A 9173-nucleotide genomic window follows, 5' to 3' on the forward strand; every position below is an offset into this window, starting at 1 on the left:
GAAGCCGCAAAGTGTTAAATTGTGAGAAAAGTACAAGTGCGGGAGAGTACTCGTAGTAGTGAAACAAGTAATGTAAACTCTTTGGCATGCATCTAATGCATAAACAAAAATATTACTGAAACAATTTCATTTCTATTTTACTGAGAAATATATTTTTGTCTACGGACCTCTAAAACCGCGACCTTTTAGCAGAGACAAACATCGTGTAATCTGTGCCCACTATTCATCATGTAATCCGCTAAGGTCGACGTACACTGGGCGGCAAACAAGGCAAAATATTCGTATTATATCATAATATCGAAGCGATTTAGTTCGAGTAATAATGAGATACATTAGGAAAGAAAAAAATAAATATTAGGCATAGCCCAGACATTATTGTAACAATTTGTCTGCGATTTGTCGGATTCTCATAATATGGGTAATTTTTTGCGTGGTAATAAGTTACTAAGTTTCAAATTCTTAATACGCGGCTGGTAAATCAAGAGCAACATTTGGGTTCATGCTACTTCATATTCTATGGTTGAAGATTACCGAGGACGAACTTCCTTTAACGACGACCCCCGTTCAAACCCTCTACGTCGCTATTGTGACTGAATAAATTACAAAAAATAAAAAAAAACGCCTTGGCGGATCACCAAGTGTTACTGTTTGTTTTACGGCAGAAGAAATTGTGATTTTTATAGGAAGTGCCCATACAGAATCATTTCTACAAAAATTGGCATCGCGCTAGGTGCTAAGAATGCTTTCTGACGCGCAGAAACAAATTACACTGAGAAATCCACAAACATAATATTTGAGTTTGTTACAACAAGATTTTCAACGCTTTTTGGCTCGATTCATAACTATGGCATCACCATGACCCGGAAATGAAAAAACAGTCCATAACATGGCTCCGAAGAACTCCAAAGATATTTATCCGCGGGTAAGATCGTGGGACAAATAACAACATAACAAATAATCAAGTTGTGTGACGAAATATGCAAACAACGGCGTACACTCGCTAAAGCTGTTTTGTTTCACCAAGATAACGTCCCCGCGCTCAAGGCCAGAGTAGCGATTAAAGGAACAACGGGTGATAACGCAGTAGTCGCCGAGGCTTACAATTTTTTAATGAGTTGAGAAAGATTTTTTTGGAATATTTGGTTTAAATCTGAAAGGTGTGTAAGGAACATCGAACATTTAAATTATATTGAATAATATATATTTGCATAATAGTCATAACTTTTATTGAACACTCCCTGTACCCATAAAATCCGGTTTCTGGAAGACAAAACTTAATTTCAATTTGAATTGTGATAATAATGCAACGTTCCTACACTTTAGAGGTCTTGGTCTCAGATTCCTGCATTAGTATGCAACATAACTGAAAAGTATTTAGCCTACTATACCCGGGTTTAACGTGTTAAATGTAAACTCAATTGCTAGAATATGAAATCCATTGATAAATACGGTACAAGAATCGCATACCTGCCTTGCGATTCTGTAACTCACTTTTCGAACTCACACAGCGGTTTTCGCATCGGCGGTCGCTCTCAAATCAGTCGTGAAGCAGTCATTTCATGATTTGGCACTCTGATAAACAATAAACTACAAGCTCCCACCTTTTCAGAACGCCAAATCATAAAATGACTGCTTCACGACTGATTTGAGAGCGACCGCCGATGGAAAAACCGCTGTGTGAGTTCGAAAAGTGAGTTACAGAATCGCAGGGCAGCTTCTATCCTTAAACATCCTATCATGCTGGTATGGAATGATATTATAAAATTCTCAATAAAAAATACACTAAGAGTTTTTATATGCCCAGTGAGTGTCAAGCTTTGCGAGGTATTCATCAGTGTCTGGCGGCATTGTGTGCACTTTCTTCTCTTTGCATCTACTCATTACAGCTTCCTGCAGACATACGGCACTGAAAGATGAAACTTCGGCTACAAAAGACTGACCAAACCTTTGTCATGATTATTTTTCTATATAAAAAAATAAGTATTCTAAAGAAATGAAACATTTATGAGTTCAGTGTTAAAAGTACAATTATACTAAACGTTTTTATCACTCACTATAAAGGCCGGTTTATATTATCTTAGTGTTTAGGAGAGTGCTTTAGTACAACTTGAAAGGCAAGTTCTTTAGTGCTTTAGTGCGTTGCGAGTGAACGTTTACATTTCTTCCAGTAGAGTATCATTACAGCGCCACAATGAACGCGCAACGACGTCGGCAAATACGCTCTATTCTACGCAAAATACTAACTGTAGTTATGGAACAAATAGAAGACGAGATTTTATTCGAAATAAATAAACTAAATATAAATAATAAACAAAATAGCTTCTTTTAAGGCAGTGTATGCCGAATGCCTAGCCGGTTTGTTTTTGTATAAATTGTTTTTAACGTTCCACAAACATTCGTGAACAACATATTCAGACACAAATTTGATAGTTGTATCTTCCGACCATTTAGCCATCTTTAAAAATCAAAAAACACGCACGCGTTTCACGGCACTTATGCACTCTCCTAAAGATTTGACTAAATTACGTGTTTACACACAACGAGGGAAGATCTCGGGGGTGCGCGGGCGCGGGAGGGGTATCACTTGGAACAAAAATAAAAAGCGATTCTATTTGGATTCAACTTGAAAGTCAAGTAGAACCGTACTAAAGCAAGTAGCGTTTACTAAAGCAAGTAGCGTTTATATGTTTCAACTAAAGTACTATCCTAAAGCACTCTCCTAAACACTAAGATAATGTAAATCGGCCTTAACATGCGTGTGATTCAAGACTGTTGAAAGACGTATTGTTGGGAGCACATGGGCAGTAGGCAAACTTGACGCTCACAATGCAGGAAGATTCATGTGCATACGCCCCTTTAAGAATTGGTAGGCGGTTTTCTTGAATGACTTTAAGTCGAATTGGTTTGGAAATGCTACAGTGGGCAGTTGATTCCACATGATGGGGGTGCGTGGCAAAAAATGGATTAAAAAACGCTCAGTTGTAGAACGACGGATTCCGAGGTGATACGGGTGGAATTTCATATTCTGTCGACGTCCGATGATGAAAATCAGCTGCAGGTATTAATCCGAACAACCCCTCTGAACACTGTCCATGGTAAAATTTTTAGTATCAAGTACAGAGGAAATGCTGCAAACATTAACTTTTTTAATTAGTATTAGTTTGATATTTATCCTGTTTTGATTATTATTATTACTATGTAGGTTAATAATTGTAAATACACTATTATATCAAATATATTTTAACTGTAAATAACAATAACTAACCTTAAAATATAATAACTAAAATAATATACATTGAAAAAAAGTAACTAACCTTAACATAAACTAAAATATATTATTAAAAGGAGTCCCTTTAGGCAAGGTTCCGAAGATACTGGCAGCGTTCCCCCTTTGAATCGCTAGACTAATTTTTTGTCCGGTAGCTGCCAGATCTTCGGTCTCCTGTGATGTCGACTAACCTTTTTGATATGTCTTTAAAAAGCCTTAAAGCGCTAGGACCCCACGGACCAAGGTAAGGTATTGTATATACTGTATATTTCTGTGTTAATTATAATAAAGTAGAAATTAAAGTTTTACATTGGTTAAAATTGTAGGATTGATAGGTTATATTTTTCCTGGATGATTGTGTCAAATTAATCGAATTTGTATAAAAGGCATAAAAGTTTTGTAATCAGATTTATAGTTTTCTGAAATGACTCATGAATAATTTTAAACTCCCGTCGCCTCGTCGTGATTTGATACTTATATTTTGATGGTTTATTTAAATCGAAGTAAAATAGATTCGGGATACCCTTTAGGCTACTACTTTTATTACTATTTAGTTCTAAAAATCTCCTAATACGATATTTGTAACTAATAATGGTTTAATAAATTAACTTTTGGTAACAACATTAATGAATAGAAATAAGAGTTAGTTTTTTCGTAATTTTAAAGTTACAAAACATAAACTAAATAGTCACCCTATTAAGTTCACGTTTTTACTTTTACTACACAGTTAAAAGCCAGTAAATCTGACACTTAAAAGGTAATTCTGAGTTCCTAGAAGTTTCAATATTGCAGCATTTTGATCAAAATATCTTAGAACAATAAAATAGACGCCGTGTTCAGCTACTGCTTTTTAATCTTTTTTTATTAGAACAGGGGGCAAACGGGCAGGAGGCTCACCTGATGTAAAGTGATACCGCCGTCCACGGACACTCTCAATGCCAGAAGGCTCGCGAGTGCGTTGCCGGCCTTTCAAGAATTGGTACGCTCTTTTCTTTGCTTAATATTTGTCTCAGACTTGAATTGCTTCATACAATCAAATAAGAGACACGTCACAATATGATTTTGAATTCCACCTGACTGGTTTGCACACGCTTTACAAATCAATCTTGTATAGCTTGAGGTGTATAGAGTAGGTGTGTCACAGAAGAGGCCTTTTTAAAACAGACATTAAGCATAGCACATAACTGCCATTTCTTTCATTTGATTTCTCTGTTTTGTGTATATTATTTAATGTTAGTTGTAGCTTTTCGCTTACCTTATTTTATTTTTATTATAGTAGTTGCTTGGTAGATATTGCTTAAGTACCAAGACAGCCAGTTGAACTCCTAATTATTTAATTGTATTCATTTTCATAAGTTTATAATGCAATGTTGTTTTAAATGAATATTGGACCCTTTATAATAGAAAAAACATTGTTTATGAAAATATTACAATAATCAAAGTTTAGAAAGAAGTACTGATCAATCAGATTAGTCTCCCATAACAATTTCTTTTTAGTCATTTTATCAGAGTACCAAAATAATTAATTTTCTTTTCTTTAAATCTGTTTTTCTTTTCTTTGTTGATAGTAATTTTCACGTAATTAAACTCGCTCTCGAGCATCGCTGTTAAATATTAAATAGTAGGTACATAAGTAATATTCCTATTTTATTTTAATTTAAATGGAAAATATTTCAATTGAAGCAAGTAAATAATGTTATAAATGTCCTAGATTTTATTCAAAACTATTTTATTTCTGAACTACAAATGTAATTGAAGCTTGAAAAGTTTTCCGTTCATTAAAAATGTTTGATCTAATTAAAAATGCGCCCATTATTTGCAATATTATGAATGAATCATGAAGTATTGCTTTCATATTCTGAATAATTTTTATAGATACTAGTACAATCGATTTGGGTTAAAAATGTGAACAATTGGAAAATTCTATCGAACCAACAATGCTTGTTAAATTGCACAATTGGGAAAGCTTTGAAAACTGAAAAAGTAAAGTAATTTGATATAGATATGAATGTTGATTCGATTTTATCGCTTCAAGCTTAAAATGATTTCATAGAATAAAATAATTACTTTATAAAATTATTCTATATATAATATACTTCGTAAAATTATTAAAGGAAGTTGTGCGCTTTCTCCAACCTACACCTGACCACTGAAAGCCCCAGTGTCTTACAGTCGAGAAGGTGTTTAGCGGTCGGAATAACTTCGTTTGCGCGTTTGACGTGATGTGATTATAACCGTAGAATATAGGTGTCGCTACATTACTTCATGCGATCGACCACCCCGCGACGGCCCAAGCAAAGGTCCAAGTCTCGCCCATGCGCTAGTCGCGGCCATTCCGGCCGTGCTACACTCGCCAAAACGGCCCGAGCTAAGCTGTAAAGGCCCTTAAGGCCAACAGCGAGATCCCATTCAAAGACAAAATATTTACGTAAAAAACGTACAGATTCGTTAGTAAGAATATAATATTGGAGATTGTGGCTTAAACTTATAAATACAGAATCACCTACGATCCAGATTAATTAAAACTTGGCTATTGTAGAATTTAAATTTAAGAATACCTTTTTGAGAGACTTTTAAGAATTTGTAAGCAATTACTAAGAAGATCTTTTGATTCTATGAAATAAGAGCAGCTCTGTTGAATATTACTCTATGATCAGTTCAACACAGCGTGCTAAATGTGTTTAGCCATCTCATACGAGCCATGTTAAGTTAGTCTTAACAGTTGTATTAACATTGCAATAAGTACTAAGCATTGCAATAAGAGGTTGCTTCTTGCAAAGATAATACGATTTGCTTATTCATATACAGAAATAATCCATGAACAAGTCATTATTCGGTTTTAATCGGAATCAAGAAATTCCGTAACGAAAATAAACATAACACACAGTGACGTATATAGGTGCGGCCAATACGCGTTAGAGTGGGACAGAACGCATACTGCGTCTCACATCGGTCTGGCGTGATCGGTGACGTAGCATAACTTGATAAAAAATGCTATTCAATAGCTTTACCGCGGCGGTCCCAGTGCTACACGTTTTTTATTATAACTATATAGGATAAGAATATAGCTTGTGTTCATATTTATGAGATATATTATTGTTATATTAAAATTCGTTTTCGCGTGAAAGAGTAACAAACATCCATCCACCCATACAATCTCTGGCGTTTATAATATCAAATAGCGAGTCTACTCCTCCCTCAAAGGCCGGCAACGCACCCACTAAAAATGGGTGTCTATGGGTTGCGCAGACTGCCCTTTTTGGTTGTGCCGCAAGCTCGTTTGTCCCCTATTTTATAAAAAAAAAATATCAGTGGGATTTCACTCATAAACCGAATCCAGCCTTGAAAGGGCTTTAAGCGAATGTCAAAATTGAAACAACCTCGTACCCTTGTTTAAAATTGAAAGACTAATTGTGCTGCTGTATTGTATTGATTGCGTTTGTAATTTGTATGATTTATTTAATTGAACTAACTTTAATTATATTGAAATGAATGTGGAAATGTGTTCAAATAGTCTATTTGAGCCTCGTGAGAGGTTTGTTGTAAACTTTGTTTAGAAATTGACTAATTCAATAGTGTGTTTAAATCACTTTTGCATAATATAAGTTCTAGTATATCGTATATATGTGATATATTTGTTATATTCAGATATAAATAATGTCGCTTAATGTGTATTAAGAGGTAGGTAAGTGTTTAAATTACTAGTAAAAATCGAATAAATACCAACAATGTTTATTTGATGAACTAATCTTGCTTTTCTTTAACTTAGAATTTTTTTTTATATAGGAGACGAAAGGCAAGTGTGTTGCCGGCATTTTAAGAAGTGGTGCGTTCTTTTCTTGTAGGATTCTTAGTCAATATTATAGTCAAAATTAACTCGATATTTTTGTTAACAATGCAATATCTGACTTAGTCTAATGTACTAAACAAATACGTAAATGTGTATATGTAGTATATAATCTTAATTAGTTTCATTTAGACCAATATATGTCCAGATTTTTTTTTAAATCAATTCTGCGCAGTCAAGGACATTTGTCAGAATAGTGACAGATCTGACAAATAGTAAACTTTACAGGGCAGCCATTTCAAAATAATATAATCATGTTAGTTTTGTCATAACTATTTTAATTTATATTCTGTTATTATGAACATTGGCATATAAGCAAACAAAAGGGTTTGTTTCGAAAAAAATAAAAAAAATAACATAAAATTACACAGTTTTCTAGAAAAATCACATGTTTCTATCAAATCCGTCACTTTACCGACGGATTACTTTGAAATTTTAAACACAGATAGATAGATGTTTCAACGTAGCCGTAATATTTAGTCAATGTATATATCCAAATATGATAAAAAGTGGATTATGGTTTTTTTTCAAATCCGAAATTGTTCTTCGATCATGACGAAAATTTGTTCAAGATATTTGCCGGTATCTGTACTATCAATTTCTCGTACTCATCTACGTTATTAGGTTATATTTGTAAACTGTAAAATTAAATGTCGTTCACTTCCGACTAATTGCAAAGCAGTCTTTTCTTAGACGTAATAAATTTCTACTTAGCCCATTTTAATAACTGTAAAACTCAACAAACATTCAGAAAAGTAGGAACGTGCAGTTGTATAATCAATTTGTAGAAATAAAATCCGTTATTCCAAGAGAAAAATGAAAGTACCAATTCACATTTATCGGCGTCCCAATAATATTTGGAACGCTGCCATTTTTCCTTTACTGTGAGAAAGCCTATCGCAGATAAGGGAAGTCGTTGGCAAGAACGGGATATCAGCCATAATGCTCATGCTTCAGATTGTCATCTACCTTTGTACCTATCGATATAGTCACCGGTTTTCCTGTATTATTAAATAATATGTATTTGTACTGCCAACTGCTTTGTGTCTTAGTGGTTTTGTATAATTGTCATACTCTTCAATTTTCCTGCCTACCAGACTCGTAATTATGCTTTGTTTCACGTTTCTCACAAACTATGAAAAAACCTCAATTTTGAATCGCGCAGCCCGGACATACAACGACTATATTTTAAGCCTTCACTTGTTTAATCGCATAATATGCTTAAAAGGAGTATTAAAAATATCTTAAGCGCTAAATCCCCTGCATCATGAGCACACATACACACCCTCACTTTAACTCCATCACTTAGCACAGCGGAATTAGGTAAGTATAATTTTTATTGAGTTTTTCGTGAATGTTTTTTGAAAATGTAAATATTATGTATTCCATCGGCGGTGTAATTATTTTTTGTGGTATACAATGTATGTTAGCTGTACGATTACGAATTAAATAACGTTATGTCTGGGGTATCGGATTCCCTAGGGCGAACATTATAATATAATTATATTATCTTATTCGCTATAATTACAGAAACTTAATTCTAATTCTATAGAAAATACAGTAGCATAAATTAACTTAATGGTAATATTTTTCATAACAAATAATGGACATTGCAATTCTTACGATGTCAGTGTTAAACTGAATATTTTTCTTTGCAGCCTTGCTATTCTGTAACTCACTTTTCGAACTCACACAGCGGTTTTCATATAAACTACATCAATAAACTACAAGCTCCCTCCTTATCAGAATGCCAAATCATAAAATGACTGCTTTACGACTGATTTGAGCGCGACCGCCGCTGTGTGAGTCCGAAAAGTGAGTTACAGAATCGCAAGGCGGGTTTAAAAAGATTTCAGGTTGTAACTATCTCGGACCTTAATTATCCATGACAGTATCTATCCAATAATTAATCATTATATGTATATGAACATTCATAACTGTACCTACTGTTTATTTGACATGTGTCAGAACTTGTACGGTATCCTCATTATCATGCGCTCTATTGAATCAATACACTAGCATAACTAAGTACAGATTTTTATCGATTAAATGTTGAAG

This window comes from Pieris napi, chromosome 21 (assembly GCF_905475465.1).
Source record: "Pieris napi chromosome 21, ilPieNapi1.2, whole genome shotgun sequence".
Taxonomy (NCBI): domain Eukaryota; kingdom Metazoa; phylum Arthropoda; class Insecta; order Lepidoptera; family Pieridae; genus Pieris; species Pieris napi.